Below are 25,998 nucleotides of genomic sequence, written 5' to 3'. Positions count from 1 at the left end.
TATGCACTAGGGTTGTATTTTCATCTTACATATTTCATGCTGTTAGTAAAAGCCAGGCAGGCCCAGAGAAGGCCATCGCTTTTGGTAAAGTGGAGAGATGACCATCAGTGACGTGCGTTCACACAGTGGCTGCACCGATGAGCTCAGGCATAGGAACAATTGTGAGGATGGCACAGGACCAGGTCGTGTTAAGTTCTGTTGTGCATACGGTCACTATGGATTGGAGATGATGTGCTGACACCTAACAACAACAGCATCGTAGCCAAAGGGACAGGTTTAAAGAACAGATAAAGAGAAAATGTATCTGCTGATAATTACACTGTAGTCTTGGTGGTATGCATAACACGGAACACACTGAAGGCTTATGTTTTTAGGAGAAGACACACTTCTGATTTAGACACAGTTTCCATATTCGGTCTTGGCTCTTTGTATCTTGTATAGCCTTAGGAAAATTACTTTACCTTTTTAACTTTTATTTTCCTAATTGCTTAAGTAACCCTTTAAACATTTCATGAAGATCAGGGGGAAAATGACTGGCACATCCCAAACCAAACTCCTAAGAGTCTGTTTTGACCCAGAGTGACTCCACCGCAGGCCAGAGTAGAACCATTGCACAGGTTCTATATATATGTGTGTTCTATCGTTTTTAAACAGAGGCAGAGTGCCATGATCTTTTCATTCACAGTTGAGTACTTGACTACTGCACCAGTAGCACTTCTCTGCCATGTACATAGTTACTCATAAATACTGACCTGTGTATAGCTACTCCTAAATACATGTACATAGTTACTCATAAATACTGACCTGTGTATAGCTACTCCTAAATACATGTACATAGTTACTCATAAATACTGACCTGTGTATAGCTACTCCTAAATACATGTACATAGTTACTCATAAATACTGATCTGTGTATAGCTACTCCTAAATACATGTACATAGTTACTCATAAATACTGACATGTATATAGTTACTCCTAAATACTCAAAAACTGACTGACATAAAGTTGATGCCCACTCACAAGGACCCTATAGGACAGAGTAGAACCGTCGCTGTTGGTTTCTGATGTGACTCTTTAAGGGAACAGAAAGCCCCATCTTCAACAGAGGCTCAGAAACTGTTAGAATGGTTTCTTTTCTCTTTAACATTGAGATTTTGTCCTTTTGCTCTAGAAGTAAGTGCTGTCAATTCTTTAAGTGGGTCCCCCTTATCTGTTTGCTGGGAAGAGATAGTGCATCCTCCAACTAAGAATCAGTGACTGTCAAGTTGAGAATGAGAATGAGTAAGCAAGCAATGAGCAAGTTGGTCAAGGGCATCCAGGATAAGGATACAGCAAAAACCAGAATTATTCTCACCAAATATCTATTGATTTATATGTAATACATGATATAGACATGTAATAGAGACTTAGATGTTATACAGTGTTATCTTTTCATTTGAAAGTTAAAATATATGATATAATAGCTAATTAGATCTTGTAATTTATACACAATCTTCAACAATTTATTTCTAGCATTGTATATAGGGTCTTTAATAGCTCCTCTTATTTTTTTCCCCTTCCTTTATAATTGAACCACAGTTGACTGGACTTAAATCTAATAAGAGCCTGATTGAGGTTAAAGATATGTCATAATGGGAATGTCTAATGATTTCATTTTTATTTAACTGTATTAAGCTTATGAGACCTATGATTTTTATCATTATCACCTGTACATTCAATGTTCATTTTCCATTTATTTTGAAAAAATAAGGGCAAAGGGCAAACAGTATTCAAATAATAACATAAAGTCTGCATGCACAGACAAAGATGGCATAGCTGCCCAAACAGCACTCTTGGCTGTCAGGCAGCACCACCACACACTAGTGCCGAATGTTCTGTAATCTGCGGATGTCTGAAAGTCTGCACTTGGCGTACAAAAGGCAGTGCAGAGTGTCAATGTATAATGCATGAAAATGTTGGCTGTTCTAAAGCTTAAAGTCTTAAAGCCAGGGACAGGCTTTATGTATATGAACAAAGACAAAGGGACGGGTGCAGTGAACTCTGACGGCCTTTGTCCTGGATGTATTTAGGAGGGCTTTTGAGTAGTAGGGGTGACCCAGAACAGTCTGAAGAAGTGAGCACATTGTGACCAGGGATTGGCCCACAGTTGAAATGTACAGCATCTTGGAATGTTCAGGATTGATGGATACACAACATAGGATATGGGAAGAAACACTACCCAGTGAGTCTGAGCGCGTAGTCTGAAGGACTGTGTTTATTATGTCCAGTTCATACTATATTTAGTGGGTAAGCACACTCTTTCTTGTGGCTTTGAAAACAAATTCAGTGGGAACACTTTAATTTTGGATGGCTTCATATAAAAATTCAAAATTCATTAAAAGAACGTCGTTGAGCCTCTGGTTCTGTGATATGTTACTTGGCTGGAACAGGTGCACTGGGGGAGTCCCTGGCTGTTAGAAATTATTAACTCTCTGATTGCTAAATGAAACACTGAATTAAGTCCTCTCATAGGTGCCGTGGAGTTCGACCTGCACATTAATTTGTTTTAAGCCAGCATTGAAACACCTATGGTGCTCTGTGCTACTCTGACATATGTGGGGTCATTGTGAGGGGGAACAACCCTCTCAACAGAAAGTGTTAAAAACATTTCTCTTTCTAGAAGGATTCTGGCCTCTGGTGACTCTTATCTCACAGGATTCACCTATTTAAATAGATTGTTTGTCCTGATGGACATTCAAATTCATGGACCTGGATGTCATGGAGACCATTAAAGGCTTTAAACAGGAAGAGTAACCAAAAAGAAAACATTTAAGAGATTTTGTCATAAATTGGGAGTGGGGCTAGAAATAATGATCTAGTAGTCATAGGTAGGATGGTTTGAAAGGGATTACGGATTGCGTGTGGTCCACCAAATGATGGATTGCTAGTCCTGACCTCTGCGTCTTTGGCTTTCATATCATTGGCTAATGAGTTGTCTTTGTTGTGTGAATGAGCCAGGATTCGTGTAGGGTGTGTTTTCAGTGAGCATGTTTTTAATCTAAAAGAGATTAAATAAGCATGCAATAAGCCGAAGTGGACACAGAAAGATGCCCAGCTATATAATGACCACTGAAGCACAGAAGCTTAGAAGAGTCAAGGGTCTGCCTCATAGTCAACAGCCTTCCTTTAGAACTGGCACTCTGAATTTGGGTTATAGCCTCCTAAATTGTTAGAAAATAAATTAATATTTGTTAAGGCTACACATTTGTGACAGTTCTATTATAGTACCACATGTAAGTACAATTTTGCTGAAGATAAGAAAGTAAGTTTATGTCAGAGAAGATAAGGATGTATGAGGCTATTGACATCTTTCAAGTGAGAGGTAGACATATGGGTTGGACAGAATATGTCTGATATATTTTGAATGTGACAAAGAAGTAATGTGCTGACATGCATATTTTTCACTTTTCTGTTGTCATTTATTGCTGTTTAGCCAGCCATTGTACTCCTATGTACAAAACAAAACAAAGCAAAATCACTGCTGAGTTCTGCACCAGTCTCATAATTGTTGCTATATTTGAGACCATTGTTATGATAGTCTATGTTCTTAAGGATCTTCCCCAACCCTCTACTTCACCAAACTTGATCTCCTTCTCCAGGGCCTGGCCTTTCCTGAGAACATACTCAAAGTATGGAAGATAAAGTTTTGCCAGCCTGCATTCTAAGAAGTATCCAGGCTGTATTTGATAAACATAAACAGACTTGGTTGTCCTCCTGGCAATCTCTAGAATGTTCAATATTATTGGCCAACACTGTGATTTAAAAACATTCTTCTTCTTCGGCCTTCCTTCCCCCTTGTCCACCTTTTCCATGGATATGAGGGGAATGGGAATGGAATGACATGAGTCAGGAACATCTTAGTCATCCAAGTAAAGTCTGCGCCTTTTGAATGCATTTTTTTTCTGGCAGATTTGCTCAATCTGCCTCCAGGGTCATTGATCATGGATTCAAGTAAAATGAAATCCTTGACGAATTCAATCTTTTTCCATCGATCATGTTGTTTGTTATTGTCTAGTGTGAGGGTTTTTCTTTCCCTCATGCAGAAGTCTTTGGTTTTCATCAGTGAGTGCTCCAAGATCGCCTTGCTTTCAGCAAACGACCTTGTGTCATCTGCATCATAAGGGTCCATAAGTCTTCCACCAAAACCCAAGTGACATGCCCTCCAGCTACAATGACCTGCTTAACATACAGATGGAAGGAATCTGTTGAATTTATACAACCCTGACACATACCTTTCCTAATTTTAAACAATGCAGTGGCATTCCTGGTTCTAGTCAAACAAATGCCTCTTAGTTTATATACAGGTTCCACATGAGCACCATTAAGGGTTCTAGATTTCCCATTCTTAGATATGCCATCCACAATTTATTAAGATCCATACAGTTAAATGCCTTTACATGTTCAATAAAACACAGGTAAACATCATTCTGGTATACTCTGCTTTCAGCCAAGATCCATCTGATATCAGTTATGGTATCACTTGTTTCATGTATTTTTGTGAATTAAGCCTGATAATGTGCTGCTGTATTTTTTCCCCAATATCTTCAGCTGTGTTAGTCTGAGTACTTTAGAGAAACAAATCCACAGAAACTCATGTATAAGAGAGAGTTTTATATAAAGGTTAAGTGTGCATCAAGACAACATCCCAACCTAGTGCTCCCCTAGACCACAAGTCCAACATTAACCCATATGTCCAACCCCAATCCACAAACTCCGCCTCCCTCTCACAAAACAGACGCAGTGATGCCAACTGCAGGAGGAAAGCTGAGTCAGTGAATGTGTGAACAGATTTACCAAATGCAATACATCTTTTGATTTCTTGACTACTGCTTCCATAAGCACTGATTATAGTTCCAAGGAAGAAAAAATCCTTGACAACGTCATCTTTTCTAGGTTGATCCCCCCCAAATATATAGCATATTTAAGTGATCAGATATCCCCCAAAATATCTAAGGCAAAAATTAATAAATAAATTAAACATCCTGAAAGACATTTATGATGTGTTATTGGAGAAGAGTTGTCTCCTGAAAGCACAGTCAGCCTTAGTGACATGGATGGAGCAAAGCTTTCGGGACCTTCACTGGTTGATGTAAGACCAGCTACAAATAATTGCTATGCAGAATGTATTAAACATGAATCTAGGAAAATAGGACATTTTAAAAAGAGAATGGAATACGTGGAGATCAATATATCCTAGGCATTTTTGAATTGAAATGGACTTGTAGTGACCATTTAGCGTAAGATAGATATAGTCTACAATACTGTAAATGACAAGCTAGGGAGAAGTGACATTTCATTTATCAACAAAAAGTATATTTTAAGATGTGTTATAAAGTGCAAATTATTGGTGGCTGTTCAACCTTTACAGGTGATAGCTTATGATAAGAAGTCAATGGTGTTGGGGAAAGCAAGGCTCTGGGGATTGATTGAATAATAAATGAAACATTTCCACAAATGAATGCAATGATGGGAGTGCTCACTTGTTTATGCCAAGAAATTTGGAAGTTACCTGGCCAACTGATTGACATAGATCCACATTTGTATTCATTCCAAAGGGAGCCCATCTGATCAAATTCAGAAATTAAAGAAAAATTTCATTAATAACACATGTAAATAAACTTTGCTGATGAGGTAGTTAGTTTATTGTGTCAACCTGGCCAATAAACATGTGGGGTTAATTGAAGCATGGCGACATAAATGACTTGGTAAGCCTTGCCTTTCCAGTTCTTGGGTCTCTTGTTTTCTGATTGTCGGACTAAGCTGCAGCTGCCTTAGCCAGTTCTCTGATTTAGCTGGCAAGGCTCACTTCCTGCAAGACATCCCTGAGGAGAAGCCACATGGATATACCCTGATGCAGCCCTGGGTGCTGGAGCAGCCGTGTGGAGACCCATAAAAACACACAAGATCTTAGTGTATTGAAAATAAAGATGTTATTTTGATGACTAAGGTGTGCCTGACCCAATCGATAGTATTTCAATGACCTTATATGCATGTTAAATTTGAACATTGAATAAGGGCGATCAAAGAAGAACTGATGTGTTTGAATTGTGGTGCTGGGGAAGAATATTAAAGGTACTATGGACGGTCAAGAGATCTGTTCTGAAAGAAGTCCAGCTAGAGTGCTTCTTAGAGGCAAGGATGGTGAGACTTCATCTCAAGTCCTTTGGACATGTCAGGAGAAATCAGTCCCTGCAGAAAGACATAATGCTGGTAAACTAGAGGAGCAGCAACAGAGAGGAAGGTCCTCAAGGAGAAGTATTGACACAGTGGCTGAAATAATAAGTTCAAGTATAGGATGGAGCAGGACTGGGAAGTGTTTCATTTTGTTGTGCACAAGCTTGTTATGAGTTAGAACTGAATTGAGGGCTCCTAACAACAACAACATTACTAGATATTTTAAGTTGCATAATTCATTATTTTGTTGGGGGGGGTTCTTACAAAAATCTTATAACAATCCATCATTCAATTATATTAAGCACAATTGTACATATGCTTCCATCAACATTTCAAAAACACTTTCTTTCTACTTGGGCCTTTGATATCAGCTCCTCTTTCTTCCTCTCTCTCCTGAAACCTTCCACCTTCCTGAATCCCTGATCAATTATATATTATTGTGGTTATTTTGTTTCTTAGACTGTCCATTAATTTATAAGCATTTAATTAACCAATATTTTACCATCTTCTAAGCAATGTGAGTATTTATTACCATTTAACTACAATATCTTCTCTTCCAAAATTTATGTTTTTCTTATCATCTTTTTAGAATTGGAAGGTTATTAACCTGTGATATGCAGATGACAGGACCTTGCTTGCTGAAAGCGAGGAGGACTTGAAGCAGATCTTGATGCAAACCAAACCTTGTACCTTTCAGTCTGGAGTACCTCTCAATGAGAAGAAAAACTCATGCCTCCCAACTGGATCAATAAGAATCCTGGCAAACGGGGAAACAATCAAAGGTGTCAGGGATTTCACTGTGCTTGGATCCACAATCAATGCTGATGGAAAGAGTAGTCAAGAAATCAAAGGATATATTGCCTTCAATAAATTTGTACAATGTGCACCTGACCAAAGCAATGGTATTTTAATTGCCTCATATACATATTGATGTTGGACAATAAAGAAACCAAAAATAATTGATGCAGTTGATTATGTAATTGGAAAAGAATATAAAAATATCACTGATTGCCAGAAGAACAAACAAATCACTCCTAAAAGAAATGTCACACTGTCCATTAGAAACAAGTATGGTGAGACATTGCCTCAAATACTTTGAACATGTTATCAGGAAATAAAGTCCTTAAAGAAGTATATTATTTTGGGTAAACTCATAAATCATTAAAAAATAAGCAGGACCTCTATGACTTCGGTTGAGGCAGTGGCTCAGACATAACAATTATTATGAGGATATTTCAGAACTAAGCAGTGTTTCATTCAGTTTTATAGACTTATAAGTTGGAACTAAATCACCACAACTGCATAATTTCTAATAATATATCCAATGTTGTCATTTAATATTTTATTGATGAATCCATTCCTACTTTAAAAATTGATTTCATTTCTTGGTGTCTTTTTATGAGGTTTAGAATGTTGAATATGAGTTTCTATATTAGAATTGTATGTATAGGAAATATTTCAGTCTAGAACGAGAACAGTGTCATTTGTCTCTGGGCGGCATATTTTTTTTTAATTAGTGAAAGTTCAATTCTTGGCTTGAGAATTTTCCGAATGCCAACACGTGTAAATGTTGGCTTAAAAAAATCCATACAAGGGCTAGCTTTTGTTTATGAATTCTTAGGGAACTATTTGTAACTTCACTTTTATTATGAAGGCTAGATCTTGAGGGCACAACACTTTAAGACTTTTTTCATAACTCTCTAACCTTGGGCAGGCCTTTATCTTTATTTATTGTACTTTGGGTCCTACAAAACCACTGACAGATGTTTCAAGTTTTCCTTTTTTATAAGATTTCTTGTAGAGAAATCCAACTTGATTCTCTTCACACTCTATTTTCCACTATAAAGTTAGGTTTTAAACATAATTGTCTTTATTTTTTTGTAAATTCAAGACATTTGAGATGTTTAACATTTTTAGATAATTTTCAGTGGGAGGTGGTTATGGCATATTTCAAGAAATGAGAGTTTCACTATTTACTTTTTGACTGACAAATATTGATGTAAGATTCAGCAGGGCTATAAAAATGTTACAATTGCTTTTAACAATTTTATTAAATTGGAAGTGGCCTCTGGTGCAGGAAAGGCAAGGGAGTGATTCCTGATTACACAGTAGGAGACAGATGCCCAAAAAATGTGCTCCTAGGAGGTGGGGGTGAAGAGGGTGTTAGTTTCTGTGAGGGTCCTAGGGAGTTTTCTATGTAGAGTCTAAATAGGAGGGGAAAGGTCAAATTGTGTATCCCAGGAAAAGCCGCTGTTAGGTACCATCGAGTCAGTTCCACATAGAGCACAGCAGACCTTTTGTAGGACAGAAGGAAACACTGCCTGGTCCTGTGCCATCCTCACAATTGTTCCTAAGCCTAAGCCCACTGTTGCAGCCACTGTGTCCATCCATCTCGTTGAGGACAAACCTCCGTTTCATTCCCTGTTCACTTTACCAAGCATGATGTCCTTCTCCAGGGACTGGTTTCTCCTGATAATTTGTGCAAAGTATGCAAGACAAAAGCCTTGCCTTCCTTGCCTTTAAGAACTCTGTACTTCTTCCAAGACATATCAGTTTATCTTCTTAGCAGTCCGCGGTACTTTTAATGTTCATCTCCAGCACCACAACTCAAAAGCATCCATACTTCTTCACCTTCCTTTTTCAATGTATCCCTTTCACATGCATGTTATGCACGGGGAAGGCCATGGCTTGCACCAAGATTACCTTAGTCCTCCAAATAGCAGCCGTGCTTTCCACACTCTAAACGATGTCTTGTGCAGCAGATTCTCATGAATGCAATGTGTCTTTTGGTCTCCTGGCAGCTGCTTCCATGAACATTGATTGTGGAGAAAAGCAAGAAGAAATCCTTAACAACAATCAACCTTTTCCCATTCAGCGTGATGTTAACTAGTGGTTCAGTTGTGAGGATTTGTGTCCTTCCGGTGAGTCTAAATCCTTTCTGCTGGCTGTAATGCATCTCACTTTCAGCAGGTGAGCTTCTGGTTCTGGCATTTGCATATTGCGCGTTGTTAATGTCATCTACCAATCCTGATGCTATATTCTTCTTCATATAATCCTCATTTTCTGATGATTGTCTCAGCATATGGATTGCATAAGAATGATGCAAAGATACAGCCCAAATGCATACCTTTCCTGATTTTAGAGCATGCAACAATAATATTCCCTCGATCCATGTACAGATTCTACATAAACACAATGAAGTGTTCTGGAATTCCAATTCTTCTCAATGTTATCCAGAGTTTGTTAGGATCCACACAGTTCAATGCTTTGACATAGTCCATAAAACCCAAAATAAACATATTTCTAGTATTCTCTGGTTGAGCCAGGAGGTATATGACATCAGCAATGATATCCCTTGTTCCAGATCATCTTCTGAATTCAAATAGAACACAGAATGTCTGTTTCTCTTGTCCATCCCCATGGAGAGGTGCGGGGGGAAGGGAGAGTTATGTGTTGATCATTTCAATTTCCTCTCCGTCCTCTCCTCCCCACACCTTCCTCCTACCCTCCTGATATCACTACTTCCATTTCTGTGCCTGGGTAGTTTATCTGACTGGATTTCGTGTGTCTTGAGCTCTTCAGCCGTACCAGTGTAAGTGCTCTGGTCTAGCTAGAACTGAAAGGCAGGACTGGGCTCATGATAGTGGGGTTGGGGGTGGGGTGGGGGTGAGGAAGCCTCAGAGAACCAGAGGAATATTGTGTGTTTCATCAGTGTTGTACTGCACCCTGGTTGACTCATCCCTTCTAAGTGACCCTTCTGTGAGTAGCTGTCCGTCCTATTGTCTACAGATGGGTTGTGGGTCTCTGCTCTGACTTCCCTACTCTCAATGTTTTTTTTGTTTGTTTGTTTTGGGTCTTTTGATGCCTGTTACTTGATTCTGTTGACATCTCATGATTTCATGGGCTGGTGTGTTTCTTCCATGTGGGTTTGTGGCTTTTCTGCTAGATAGCCACTTGTTTAACTTCAAGTCTTTAAGATCCTAGATGCTATTATCTTTTGACAGCCAGGCAACATCAGCTTCCTTCAGCACATTTGCTTATGCACCCATTTTGCCTTCAGTGATCATGTCGGTTGTTAGAACAAAGTGTTTTTGCATTGAGGGAGAGCTTGAGCAGAGGCCCAAAGTGCGTTCACTTCTTCCATGTATTGCCATATAAATATATGTACATGGGTCAATACTTCTATTTTAATGAATTAATATACTTACATAATTACCTCTGTCCATAGAGGTATAAACCTTTCCTCTGTTCCCTTTTACATTCCTCCTGCCCCACCATCATGCTCATCCTTCTACTGCCTCTTAGTAATTCCTCTCAGCGAGATGCTCTTGCTCCAACATCCCTGGTATCTCTAAGTCTTTCTTGTTGTTGCTTTTAATTCCCTAGTTGTTCCTCTGTCTATGGTGTTTGTTCACTGCTTCCTTCCCCTGCTTTCTCCTCCCCCCACATCCCTTCAGAACCATTGGTCCTGTTGCTTTCTCCTCGGGCTTTCTTTCCATGGCTATCTACTATAGGTAGGCAGAACAACAATAACAGAGACAAAACAAAAAGAAAACAAAATATTGAATAGGGAAAAAACAAAACAAAAAACTGGCAAAAAAATAACCTAAACCAAAAATCATACATAATTGACCCTTATGACTATCTCCCCACTGGTACTGGGGGTGGGGGGTTTCTGGGAAATGTACCTCATAGCCTGAAATCTATTTTGGGGTTCCTCAGGGTTTTGTGGCTTGGCTTTGCTCCCATTGCAAAGCAATGTTATGTTCCCTTCTTGGTTCTCCCTACTATGGGGGTGGGGTTAGAGCAGACTCAGTCCCTGCCGTTTGTCCCTCGTATTGTCCTCTGTCACAGTATACTCCAGCAAAGGGACTTCATGTTGGCCCTACAATGCTCTCAGCGTTAGCAGCTCCATGCAGGGAGGTCATTCTTAGGGTTTGCGAGCTGTATGGGGTCTAGTCCCTCACTGTCTGTTTTTAACTTCTTAGTTTGCTTCTGTATGGGCATGGAAATGTGGGTTAAGGGAGACAGTGGTAGGTGTAAGATATGAAAGTGATAATAATTTATCATTTATCAAGGGTCACAAAGGTGGGAGGAGGGAGGGGAAAAGAGGAACTGCTACTAAGCGCTTAAATAATAAAGTAAATGTTTAGAAAATGATGATGGCAACATGCATGCAAATATAATGGATACAATTGATGTATGGAATGTTATAAGTGCTCAAAGAGCCCCAAAAATGATTTATAAAAATTAATAAATTTCCAGTCCAGTCTGTTGGGGCACCATGACCTGGCCCCAAAGTCCACCTTCAGCATTCCCTGGGGACCTTGCCACTCCACTCCCTTGCTCTTCTTTAAGGCCAACAAATGATCCTTGAACTACCTACAAGCCTCTCTTTCTTGTGTTTTGTTCTTTGTCAGTGGTTTGTTGTTGTTGCTGTTGTTTTATTATATATTGTTGCTTGGTTTTTCTCTGTCTTGTTTTTGTGCATGTTATTATCTCTGCAGGTCTGTCTAAATAATATAAGCTGGATGAACAATCTGGAGGAGAAAACAATGGGACCGACAGTTCCGGGGGTACATGAGATAGGGGGAGGTGGGGGGAAAGGAAGTAGTGTTAACAAACCCAGGGACAAGGGAACAAGTGATCCAAATTGGTGGCAAAGTGGATGTGGGAGGCCTGGTAGGGCATGATCAAGGGTAATGTAACTGAGAGGAATTACTGAAATCCAGGTGGGGACTGAGCATGATAGTGTGACAAGAGGAAGGTCAAGGAAAATAGAGGAAAGAGATGAGAGGCAAAGGGCCTTTATAGAAGTCTAGATAAAGACATGTACATATGCAAATATATCTATATATGAGGATGGGGAAATAGATCTATGTGCCTATATTTATAGGTTTAGTATTAAGGTAGCAGAAGGACATTGGGCCTCCACTCAAGGACTCCCTCAATGTAATAATGCTTTCTTCTATTAAATTGGCATTCAATGATGCTCACCTTACTGACACAACCCATGAAGACAAAGCGGGTGAATATGCAAATATGGTGAAGAAAGCTGGTTGTGCCCGGCTATCACAAGATATAGCATCTGTGGTCTTAAAAGCTTAAGGGTAAACAAGGTGCCATCTAGCTCAGAAGCAACAAAGCTCACATGGAAGAACACACTAACCTGTGCGATAACTACGCGACGAAGGGATCAGTTATCAGGCATCAAAGAACAAAAAATCATATCATTGGGTACACACCTCCATGATACAATCACTGAAGACAAATGGGTGCATAAGCAACTGTGGCGAAGAATGCTGATCGTGGCTGGCTATCAAAAGATATAGTGTCTGGGGTCTTAAAGCCTTGAAGGTAAACAGCCATCTAGCTCAGAAGCAACAAAGCGCACATGGAAGAACCAGACCAGCCTGTGCGATCACGAGGTGTCGAAGGGATCAGGTATAAGGAATCATCAGAACAAAAAAGTCATAACATTGTGAATTAAGGGTAGGGGGAGTGCCGAGTGGGGGCCCAAAGCCCATTTGTCAGCCACTGGACATCCCCTTACAGAGGGGACTAGGGGAGGAGACGAGCCAGTCAAGATGCGATGTGGCAACAATGAAAATATACAACTTTCCTTGTTCCTTAATGCTCCCCTCCCACACACACTAACATGATCCGAATTCTGCCTTGCAAGTCTGGCTAGACCAGAGGATGTACACTGGCACAGACAGGAACAGGAAACACAGGGAATCCAGGGCAGGTGATTCCTTCAGGACCAGTGATGTGAGTGGCGATACTGGGAGCGTAGAGGGAGAGTGGGTTAGAAAGAGGGAACCGATTCCAAGGATCTACATGTGACCTCCTTCCTGGGGGATGGACAACAGAAAAGTGGTGAAGGGAGACATCAGACAGGGCAAGATATGACAAAATAATGATTTATAAGCAGAGAGGGAGGGGAACAATGAAGAGCTGATTCTAGGGTAGAGCAAATGTTTTGAGAATGATGAGGGCAATGAATGTACAGATGTGCTTTACACAATTGATGTATTTATCAATTGTTATAAGAGGTATATGAGCCCCTAATAAAATGATTTAAAAAACCAAATAAATAAATCTGGTGTTTTGTTTATAAAACAAAACAACAAACACAGAATGTCCAAGTAAATACAAATTTTAATAAGGAATGAGTACGTTTTAATATTATGTCCAAATTATTCTTGTCTGTTATCCAGCCATCTCTCACTCCAAATATCTCACATGCTATTAAATATGATGGAGTAAAATTTTGTGACCATGTTAATTGTAATGGAATGACTTGGAGAAATCTCAACATTTGACATCGAATATGAGCCATGTGGGACATTGGATTTATAGCAGAATTTCCTGAAGTCCTCAGTGGTGGGGAAGGTTGAAAGTCTGTGTCTGCCATGGATTGGGTCTGCTTTTGCTATAGACATGGCTCCTCTCAGGGACTTCGTTTTTGTTTTATTTTTTAACATATTATTAGGGGCTCATACAACTCATCACAATCCATTTATATACATACATCAATTATATAAAGCACATCTGTACATTCTTTGCCTTAATCATTTTCTTTTTTTTTTCTTTTCTTTTTTTACATTTTATTAGGGGCTCATACAACTCTTATCACAATCCACACATATACATACATCATTTGTATAAAACACATCCGTACATTCTTTGCCCTAATCACTCTCAAAGCATTTGCTCTCCACTTAAGCCCTCTGCATGAGGTCCTCTTTTTTTCCCCCTTCCCTCCACGCTCCCCCACTCCCTCATGAGCCCTTGATAATCCACAGATTGTTATTTTGTCATATCTTGCCCTATCCGGAGTCTCCCTTCCCCCCCTTCTCTGCCGTCCATCTCCAAAGGAGGAGGTCACATGTGGATCCTTGTAATCAGTTCCCCCTTTCCAACCCACTCTTAAAATCTTTCTGCTCTTGACACTTTTATGCCTGAGAAATTTGCAACAGGGCAGAAGCTGGCAGAAATGCTTCAGAATAATTACGTGTTTGGTTTTGAAATAAATTTTGGTTCTGGTACATTCAGAAAATTTTACTGACAACTTTTGCCACTCTCCCATTCGGTTACATGACCCCAGAGAGGATTGAGAGCTGCGGTTTAAGAAGCTTTGGGATGTTTCACACAATTATTCACTAGCAACCCAAAACTGACGATTGCTTCTTTCTGGAGTTATCAGAGCAGAAGTATTTTTCTAAGCATCTGAGTTGTGTCGATATGCAAAAATGTAACTGTCACTGTGATAAGGAGGTTATCTTTTTGGTATTACCAATTCTTGTAGACAGGCAGTCAGAGGATATTTTCAAGATCCCCTATGGACACTTAATATTGTAAAATACTAGAATCTCCTACCATTACCTAGAACATTTTGTATGGATAAAAATTTAGGATACTTCTCAGGTTACCAAATAAATATGTGTCTTCCGTATATAATACTGCTTGGATCAAATCAATAATAGCTCCCATGGGAGGTGTTATTTTGGCTAAGCATAATTCCAATTAGGTCACACATTATTGTTCAAGCTCCATTTATATTTAGCACAGACTGAATGTAGCTTTTGATGAGTCACAATAGAGTCCTAAAAAGTGATGGAGACATGCTAGAATAATTATCATCTGTACTTAACTCCCTTTCTCTCCTAGCCTTTGGAGGCTAGATATATTTTCTTTCTCCTTTAGAATGTTTTTTCTCCATTCTTTTGCCATGAGAAGAGTACGCTGTTTAGATTCTCAGAGTTTGGAATGCTCCAAATGATGTAATACTTTTATAACATCACTAACGAGTATATGCTATTTATTGCTTTTCATCCTAGCTACTTGCGTAGGTTTAAATTAGCTTCTATTCTCATAGTACGGCACTGTTAGTCATGGTTTGTCATTATTCTGCAATTTTCTCCTCTTTATTTTTGTCCCCAGGACTGCTTTAGAAATAAAGATCATGATACATTTTAAAATCAAGAATTACAAAAAAATCCCTTTTCTCCTAATTCATCAAATGTCATTTCTTTTGCATGTGAATGGTTATATCTCATTAATAGCTTCTGTGGTGTAACTGTGTAATTAATATTTATATATTAGCCACAGTATTTGTTCTTATGGGGAAAAATTATATACTATAAAATTTAATGCTTTAAAGCATTCAAGTAAACCAAAAATATTTCCTCAAAAATGTGTTGAAAGGATGTAACAATCCAGCATGCAATTTTAATTAATGTCCAAGTAACTAAAAATGTATTTAGTTCATAAAGAAAACATATTGACATCTAATTATGGATCATAGAATTTGGTGCAGTAAAACTGTAGTGCATCTGTTCAGTGAAAACATGATCATGGAGAATACTAAATGGCACAATATATAATGAAAATTTGAAATAATGCACAAATAGACCATTAAAACTTCACAGTATGAAATCAAATAGAGCTGAAATTTTGCATTAGAGGTCTGGTAGTGTTTGATTTCCTGATAACAGATTTTTATAAAACATACGTAGTTAATTTTAATGCAGGTTTTGTAGAATATTATTTTCTCTGCTTTTAAGGGATTTCTAAACTAAAAGTGGTTGTGGATATGTAATAGTATCATCCTACATTCATATTTTTCAGAATAATAATATAATTTTATAGATTAATCTATAAGTATATAAAGATCATTTTTGACTAAGCCTTTTCTTCACAGATGACAAAAATGAAGAATGTTGCAAGTAGCGAGAATGTTGACTTAAATTTTATTATATCATTTGATTCAACCTCCTTTTCTTTATACTCATTGCTCTAGTTTAGGCCCTCACTTCTCACATGGGATTCTAATAGTTTCTTAAACAGTCTGTTAGTTGGCTCACTTGCCCATAATCGCTTTCCTTTGTAACTCACTCTATACCAACAGCACTGATTCTCAGACTTCAGCGGGTACACCTGGAGGACTTATTAAAACACAGATGCTGGGCTGCACACCTTTATTTTCTCCTTCAGTAGACCTGGGAAGGGGCCCAGAAATTTGCACTTACAGGATTCCAGGTGATCCTGATGCTTCTGATCCAGAGGGCACGTATAGAAATCTCTGCCTCAGAGTATTAGTAATCACCACCTCTACGCTGGTCTTGCCACCACCACCAAACCCACCGTCACACATTGTTATTGAGACGATTCTGACCCATGGTAATGTCATGTGTCAGTATAAAATGTTCTTTCATGGGTTTTCAATAACTAAAATTTCAGTAGCATATCACCACGTCTTTCTTCTAAGGGCCATATAATCTCTCAGTTAGCAGCTGAGAATGTCCACATTTGCCCAAGCCAGGGACTCTCCATTGTGCCTGAACACTCCCATCTTACAACCTTTTGTTAGCTTCTCCTTTAAAACAAAGCTCAAACTTATTCAGAGTGATATGTGATCTGATCTCCAATCTATCTTCCCTGTTTACGTCTAAGTTGTTTCTCCCTGGGTACTTCATGCTTTGGTATACAGAATAGGCTACTGTTCTCCAAGAATGGCCAAGGATTTTACTATGTTTATACATATTATGCTAGTCTAAATCCATATCAAAAGCACTTCCTTTCATTTCCATATTTCATTTCATGTCCCTTCATAAATCATCCCTTTATGCCTAATCATCCCGATTCTCTCTTTTATTTACTTAATTTTCAAGTTATTTGTATCTCTTATTTGAATTTGTCAGCATTTAGTTTCTGTTACATTGATTTCTGATTTATATACTTTAGTATTTTACTTTAATATATACCTATATTGTCCTAATAAATTGTAAACTCTTGTGCAGGTGAGTCTTGTCTGTTTATATAATAAAATGCCTTATAAATAAAACTGTAGGTAATAATTGTAAGAGAAGCTAACTGGCATCTCCTGGGCACATCTTATGTTTGCAGGCATAGTTCTAGCATCACACATTATTTGATCAACTTTTGAGTATCCTTTGAAGAAATCTCTATTCCTGTTGTCAAGGTGAAGAAAGTGAGGCACCCAGAATTTAAGTAACTATCTAAACTCAAACAAAAGTAAGCAGGATTGCAGTAAATCTAGAGAACTTGTTCTCCTGAAAGAAGAATGATAATGCTAGATGCAGTATCCTAAAATGTCGGTGCTTAAATCATGGATATAACATAGAAGATTATGTCTAAAATATCGTATCTTGTGGATAAAAGAAACCAACCCTGACTAAACACTTAAATCTGTTACCTCATATTAAGTGATAGTATGGTCAAGAATGGTCTTTAAGATATATCTACCAATTCAACTTCTAGGGCATTGTATGTACCTGACATAATTTCTGAAATGAAATGTACCTCTGTCTTACTTCAACTTGAGTGTGGTCAGGCATCAATCAAATGAGTTGACTTCCTGTACCAGTACTAGCGTAGGTGCTTGTGAAAAATGCTGTCTTAGCATTAGCCTGTTGTTAGATGCATTCAAGGTGGTTATGACTCATCATGACCCTACATATGACAGAACGAAGCACTGGTAGGTCTTCCGCCAGCATCACAATGGCACTTATGTTTGAGCCCATTATTGGAGCAACTATGCCAATCCATCTTGCTGGGAGCCTTCCTCTTTTTCACTGACCCTCCCCTTTATCAAGCATGATGTCCTTCTCCGAGGACACATGTTACGTGACAACATGTTCAAAGTACATGGAATGAAGTCTCCCCACTGTTGCCCTTTCGGGCCATCCTGATTGGACTTCATCCAAAAGATTTGTTTGTTCTTTTGACAATCCATGGTACTTTTCAGTAATCTGTGCCAGTGCCATAATTCAAATGAATTGTTCCTTCTCAGATCTTCCTTATTCAATATCCAACTTTCACATGCATATCAAGCAATTGGAAATACCATGGCTTGGGGCAGGAACTCTGTAGTCCTCAAGATAACATCCTTGCTTTTCAATACTTCAAGGAGGCATTTTACAGTAGATGTACCTAATGTAATGCATCATCGATCTCTTGAATGCTGCTTTCATAAGCACTAATTATGAATCCAAGCAAGACAAAATCCATGTCAATTTCAGTATTTTTTCCATTTCTCATTATGGGTCCAGTTGTGAGGACTTTGATTTTCTTTAAATTGAGATATCATCCATTCAGAAGGCTGCAATCCATAATCTTCATCAGCAAGGGCTTTAAGTCCTCCTCACTTTCAACAAGTCAGGATTTATTCTATGCATATCACAGATTGATAGTAAGCCTTCCTCCAATCCTGATGCAATGTTCTTTTTCATATAAACCATCTTGGCTGCTAATTTCAAAGTCAGTAGTTCAAAACCAGCAGCGTCTGCAGGGGAGAAAAGTTTGACTTTATACTATTGTCAAGATTTATAATCTTGGAAACTCACAGGGAAATCCTATCCTATCCTATAGCATTGCTCTGAGTAAGCATCGACTTGATGGCATTGTGTTTGGGTTTGGGTTTGTGAATCGACATAGATCAACTAAATCAAATCTATGGGGGAAATGTCAGACAAATCACTTCTTTCCAAGAATCCTGGTTATTCTAATAGGATTAAAGTCTCAGGATTACATCTTTTTGTGGGTTACTAAACTTGGAACTGTTGCTTATCCAAAGCTTTGTCTTAGTGTGTCTGAAGTGAGGATCAGGGGAATTGGATTCTCGTGAAAATCCCAGATTAATTTCCAATAAGGTTTCTCCAATAGTCAAGTGGAGGTTTTTATTGACAGTGTTAATATTAACAGTGTCTTGCTTTTATTTTATTTCAAAATAATGCACCTGTTTGGAAATCCACTGTAGCATGTTTTAATCAAATAAGCAAACTACTCTTCTTCAAATCTGAGAGCAAGTGGAAAAATATGCTCCTATGATTCTAATTCATTCATGTACGGGTTGATGGGGGATGGAATGTGGTGAGTCTGAGCTCTACGGATGACTGTACAAAAACTCACTCATAGACTTTAGACAACTTCTCTCACACACGTACTGACATTTGTCTTGTTACTGTGCCTTCAAAATAAAAGAGTTCCTTTTTTGGCAATGGAGAAAAGTGATTTTGTTATTTGAGTTTGTGTGATCCTGAGATGGACAGGAGTAGGTATCAGAAGGTCAAAAGTAAGCAAACGAATCGATGTGAAGCCACGAGGATGTAGTGGAGACCCAAAGTCCACCTGTAAGATAATTGGGCAGTTCTCACAGAAGGACCAAAAAGAAGGGATGATAAATCCAGAGTGTGGAATAGCACTGATGAAACACATATGCGTTAGTCCTGGTAGACTAGAAAAACAAATCCAGGCAAACCCATATTTGTATAAGAAAGAGGTTTATATACAAGAGTAGTTGAATGTTGAGAAAGCATCCCAGTCCAGTTCAGATCAAGTCCATAAGTCCAATATTAGCCCATATGTCTGATACCAATCTATAAAGTTCTCTTCAGACTCACGAAATACATGCAATGGTACCAAATGCAAGATGATCACAGGGAAGTGGATGGGAAGTCTTGTGGATCCAGTGGTATTGAAAGTATCTCAACACTGGCAGGGGTCTCCATGAGGTCATTAAACTGCAACCTGCTTGGCAGGCTAAACTCCACCCTATTCATGTTTAATCCTCTCAAATTGACAACAGATTATTTAAATACCACAACATAACTATCCTCTACTTCTTTAATATTTACTCCCCCTATTATTATGGTTTCAGTTCTACCTCATTAACATTGTTAGACTTTTATGTGTTTATTGATAAAATTAAGATCATTTGATGCATGAAAGCCAACATAAATAACACTTCAGAAAAAGTAATGGGAGTAATGGTTTCTGAGGATACAGTCAGAGAAGGTGGGGTGGGTAGGGGGAGCTGGTAGCAATGATGACTATATAACTCCACTTGAGGGGAGTGAAAAACAAAGTTGTTGGCTAATGGATATATTGAATAGTGCAAGATATGGCATATAGATATATATATAATACGGGTTCAGGGGCAGGAGGGATAAAGGGAAAGTGATATGAAGGAGGTCAAGAAGAAGAATGTTTTGAAACTGATTGTGGTAACAAGTGTACAATGGTGCTTGATGTGACTTAACTATGGAATGTTATGATATCTGTAAGAGCTCCCAATAAAATGATTATTAAAACAACAACAATAATAATGAGTACAAGAAAAAAGAAACTGTCCTAAAATTGATTGTGGTGATGATTGTACAATTCTTCTTACTTTGAGTGCACTATTTTATTGTACTATGTGTGAATTATTTGCCAATATAATTTTTTGTTTTGTTTTAAAAAATAAAACCCAAACCATTCATGTATAAATATTTCAAAGTGATTACAAATTTTGAACACTTTATGAGAATGCTGACCCATATAAAGCAACATTTTTTTGAGGTGAAACATATGTAGGGGAACATCATAGATGAACAAAGTAGAAAGGTCATCTAAGAAGGTTATGATGACTTGTTTTTGTTGTGTGTGTGTTTTAAATCTAAGGGGTATTCCTGACAGTGGTCTTGAAGTGCACAGATAAATGATTGGGGCACATGTTGAAGAAATCTCCAGGAAAGTGAAACTTATATCGATGAGAGGTAGGTCAAGAAATTTGAACTTAGAATTATTTTCCTCATTGTGACAGAGTGCCAGGACATTCTTCCAAGGGAGTCAAGACTGGTCTCTGAGAATTTCACTGGGAAAACTTCTTCCATCTACACACAACCATCATCTTGCTCCTTCATTTTGGCCCCCAAACTCAAAGAACACTCAAGCAAAGCACAATTTGAGTCCCTCTGAGACAGGCATCTTGTAGTCAGGTAAATAAGGAGAGCAGAATTCTTTGAGGAAGGGTTCTCCATTGACTCATAAAGAGAGATGGAAACATCACCTTCATTAAGTATTTAGCCCTTGGTTGATAATATATATCAAGAGTTTCCGATTGAATATATTTTCTTTAGTCTTCTAGCAATCCTTTTTTACTTACCCTCATATATCTCAGTAAAAATAAATGAATAAATAAATAAAGCAAAAGGAACCTCACTCCCATTGAGTTGATTCCAACTTAAAAACCATATAGGCCAGGACAGAATTGTGCCTGTGGTCTTCTGATATTTTAAGTATTTACAGGAATAGAAAGCCTCATCTGTCTCCCTGGGAGCATCTGGTCGTTTCAAACTCCTGACCTTGCAACCCAACTGGTAAACCATAATGGCACTAGAGTGCCTTATCGTCACATACGTAGCGCTAAATTAATCTAGGATTTAGTCTTAGATAATAGTCTACCAACTTTCAAGATGCAAAACAAAACAAAGCACCTTGTCCACCTACAGTTGTAATGAGTTTTAAAAATATTGCACAAATATGAAAAGGAATAAGCAGTCTCTATTGTTGTCGATAGGTGGCAACAAGTCACTTCTGACCTATAACAATGCTCTCTGCACAACACAAGGAAACACTGCCTTGCCCGCACCATCTTCCCAATTTTTCCTATGTTTATGCCCTTGGTTGCAGCCACTGGGTTGATCCATCTTTTTGAGCAGACTTCCTCGCTTTTGCTGCCCCTCAACTTTACCAAGAATGATGTCCTTCTCCAGGGATGGATCTTTCCTGACAACATGTCCGTCATATGTGAGATGAAGCCTCACCACTCTTGCTTCTAAGGGACATTCTGGCTGTACTTCTTCCAAAATAGATCTGTTTGTCCATGGCACTTTCAGTACTCTTCACCAGCACCAAAAATTCAAAAAGCATTGACCCTCCTTTGGTCTTTCTTATTCAATGTCCAACTTTCACATGCATATGACATGATTGAAACGCACAATGTTCCTCTAGTTCTTTGGTGCTTCCTTCACACCACTATCATGACCACAATTCTACCTTAAAAACTGGATTTGCCCAGAACATGCACACTGTCCCAGACAAGAGCCCACAACATGAATAATCCAAGATAGATACCCCCCAGGGCCAACAATGAGAGTAGAGATAACAGGAGGATTAGGGGAGAGTGGGGGAAGAAAGGGGCAATCGATCACAAGGATCAACTTATATCCCCCTCCCAGGGGGATGAATGATGGAAAATTGGGTGAGGGGTTATGGGGTATAATGTAAGATATGAAAATAATAATCTATAACTTATCAAGGGTTTGTGAGGGAGGGAAGATGGGGGAGGGAGGAAGAAGAGATGAAGAGGTGATATCAGGGGCTCAAGTGGGAAGAGAATGCTTTGAAAACGATGATGGCAGCATATGTGCTTGACACACTGGATGAATGTATGGATTATGATGAGAGATGTAAGAGCCTCCAATAAAAGTAAGAAAATATTGAAAAAATAAAATAAGTTCCAAAAAAGAAAATATATTCTGTACAACTATGAAATTATACCAAATTGAAATAAAACTACAAATCATGTCATTTAAATTACATAGAAAGATTGTTTAATACTGACTATATTTCTCAATTTACATTTAAAAGTAACAAATGTACTTCTTGTATTTTGTGTCACTTGTTTGCTCAGTTATAGGCACAAGAGGCCATGTTTTGAGTGAAGAAAATACAATAATTTCTTCCTTTTTAAATTATTAATTTGCTTAAAACCTGGATCCATTTGTTGACATATAGGTTTTTTTTTTGTGAATCAAAACTGACTTCATGGTAGTGATTGTTTTTTTAGTATAGTATACATAGAGGCTAGGGAAGGAGGAAACATTGAATCATGGGCATTTTGTTTCAAGACTTGTTCAAATAAATGAGGCTGTAAAGAAGGATGGAACAGGCTTTACGAATTTGGTAAAATAGAAGATAAGCTCTTGGCAATTTTCTCTCCTACTGTATGCCCTCTTCTAGCAATCTCCTTGTCTGTCACTGAGTATCACTCCGTAGGATAGCTCTCCGTCATACACAGGATGACCCCTGACTGTAACAGACGTGAATGAGGAAGGTGCACGTGCTCTGGTGGATTTTTTTTGTCTCTTTTCTCCTGCAGCATTTAGTGACAGTTCTGTATATAGCTCTCTCTCACATGTGCCATGCAAACTTTACTTCAGATTTAGAATTATTTAGAAATATTTGAATACCTTTATTCAATATTTTTACGTTGCTACTACTAATAGAAAAAAGGAATAAAAGTCACTTTCCTTACTTCAGGAAAAATTCCTTCAAAAATATGATTTACTGATGCACATCTGAATTAGTTCTAAAGAGTTCCATACGCAGCGAGTTTAAAATCCACCCCCCTCCCGCCCCGAAATGTATTCCATTGTGTAACAACCAACTCTCTGGCTCTCTGGTGTGGGCACCCTTCCCGAGATCTAATCTGAACCCTCCTACCACATGTGATTCTGTTTCCCTTTAGCCTGGCTTCGGCAATCAGAACAGATGGCTGCCTTTTGTCAGCACTTCGAGCCTGCTTCAAAGAAACGTGAAGTCTCTCTCATAGCGTCACGTGAAGGCACTGGTCCTGTTCAGGACAGAGGCGGGAAACATGTCTGCAGTATCAGGTGAGTGTTTAAGCAACCACTTCACTTTTGCCCACTGATAGTCCCTTAATATTTCCAAATTATTTGTCTTTTCTATCCCATAGCTTATAAAATAACTTAGAGACACAATGGTGAAACTCATACACATTTTGGTCTAAAGGACTATTAAACGTTCACATGCAACCCCTAGTGGGGCGTGGGGTCTCATTTTTAACAAAGACCATTTCCCCCTAGCTGAGGTGTGAGTGGGAAGATCTCAGAGGAACCCTGTCAACATCCGTGGGATCTGATGGCGCAGATGTCAGGTATCAGCCTCCCCGGGCCAGCAGCATCTCCCTCCTTCATGATTCATTCCACACGTAGTCGTCTTGAGCCTTTGCTCTCTGGGGCCGTGGGAATGCCAGGACTGACTTAGAAAAAAGTCTCACAGACCTTATATTCTTTGGGGGTAGAAACACAATAAACCAATCAGCGAGAACAAGAAAATGGTAGGTGCGAGAATCTTATGCGGAGAATTCCAACAGGGTAGGGTGATGTGACAGCGACTGGCCCGTTACTTCAGATGTGAGAGGCAGGGGCCGCGTTTTTAAGGGAGGTGAAATGTGAACGGAGAGCTGACGCATGAGAATGAGCTGGCCCTAGACAACGAGAGAGAAATGCACTCCCGGGAGAAATAAGGACTAGTGCAAGGTCGCTAAATTGGGGATAAACTTGGCATGTTAGTGACTGGCACTCTGTGCAAAGAAGAAATGTAGGCATGGGGTTAGCAGAGAGGCAGGCACCAGATCGGGAATAGCTTGGTAGGTCAGTGTGCAAATTTCAGACTATGCTAAGCACACAGGGAAGCCATTGGATCCAGGTCTGATTTGTATTTGTTTTAAACAGAAGAACACACACACACACACACACACACACACACTCGTGTGTCCTCTGTGGGGGATACATTGTTGTGGTGGGCATGGAAGCAGGAAGGCTCGTTCGGATATTCAATATTTCAAATGAGAGAAAGTGGAGGGTATGGATCACAGGCTGGTGATTGGAACATAGAACATGAAGGGATGGTAATTGGATGGAGTGGCAGTTAGCCAGGAGGACGAGGTCGAGTCTTTGGCTCAAGGCTGGAATAATTTGAGGTGATGGTTTTCTTTGTTATTAAGGAGACACTTTAGGGAAAAAATCTGAGAGCTCAATATTCTTTTGGGTCACACATTTTTAAATTAGGCATACCAGAATATAAATCCTGGTCTTGTTGTATAATCTTGTGTATAAATGGAGATCAACCTGTAAATTTTTGAGTTAGCTAGTTTATTGTGCCAACTGGGCCGATAAACACATGTGAGTTTAATTGAAGGGCAGAGGGATAAATGGCTCAGTGAGCCTCACCCTTCTTGTTCTCGGGTCTCTTGCTTTCTGATTGTTGGACCAGGGTGCAGCTGCCTTAGCCAGTTCCCTGCTTCAGCTTGCAAGGCTCACATCCTGCAAGACATCCCCGAGGAGAAGCCACATGGACCTATCCTAATGCAGCTCTGGGTGCTGGAGTAACCGCGTGGACACCTCTGCCAGCATTGAGATGCTTACAAGTTCACTGACTTGGCTTCTCTGTAGAAAGTGGGTATGAATGGCATATCAATCCTATTTTCTAAATTGAAGATTAGAATTTTTAATCTGTTTCTTGTACCTTCCAAGTGTGTACTTCTAGGCTAGTATCTTACGCTACCACTCAAAATATCATCTAAAATTGAGGATTTAAAAAATGTAAGCAGTAAGAGTTATTGCTATTGTTAGATCAACCATTTCATTGAAAAGGCTAAATTGCTTTAGCTATGCTGTTAGTAGTTTTCACCAAGTCAGTTCTGACTCAGAGAACAACATATTAACTGGCCCTGGGCCATTATCCCAATTGTTCCTCTATGTGAGCCCACTATCTTACAATCAGGGTGTAAGTGAATTTTTTTTCTTTTTCAATGATTCTCTCTTTTACCAAACATAGTGTTTTCTCCAGGAAATATTTGCTTCTGATAGCATGTTCAAGGCAAGACAAAATTATACCATTCTGGCTTTTAAGGAGTGTTCTGTTAGTACTTCTCCCAATACTGATTGGCCAGTTCTTCCATCAGCTCATGATGTATTTAATCTTTCTTGGTAGCACCATCCATAATTTAAAGGCATCAATTCTTCTTCAGTCTTTCTATTCAAAGTCCAAGGTGTGCAAGCATATGAGGTCATTGAAAATACCAAGGTTTGGATCAGTGCATGTGTAGAAGTAGATCTTAGTGTTGGGAGAGGTGGAATTTAGAGTAAGACTGAGGTGATTTTGAATCTTCACATGCTACAACAAAA

The sequence above is a fragment of the Tenrec ecaudatus genome, chromosome 2 (assembly GCF_050624435.1).
Source record: "Tenrec ecaudatus isolate mTenEca1 chromosome 2, mTenEca1.hap1, whole genome shotgun sequence".
Classification (NCBI taxonomy): Eukaryota; Metazoa; Chordata; class Mammalia; order Afrosoricida; family Tenrecidae; genus Tenrec; species Tenrec ecaudatus.
This window is presented reverse-complemented; position numbering follows the sequence as displayed.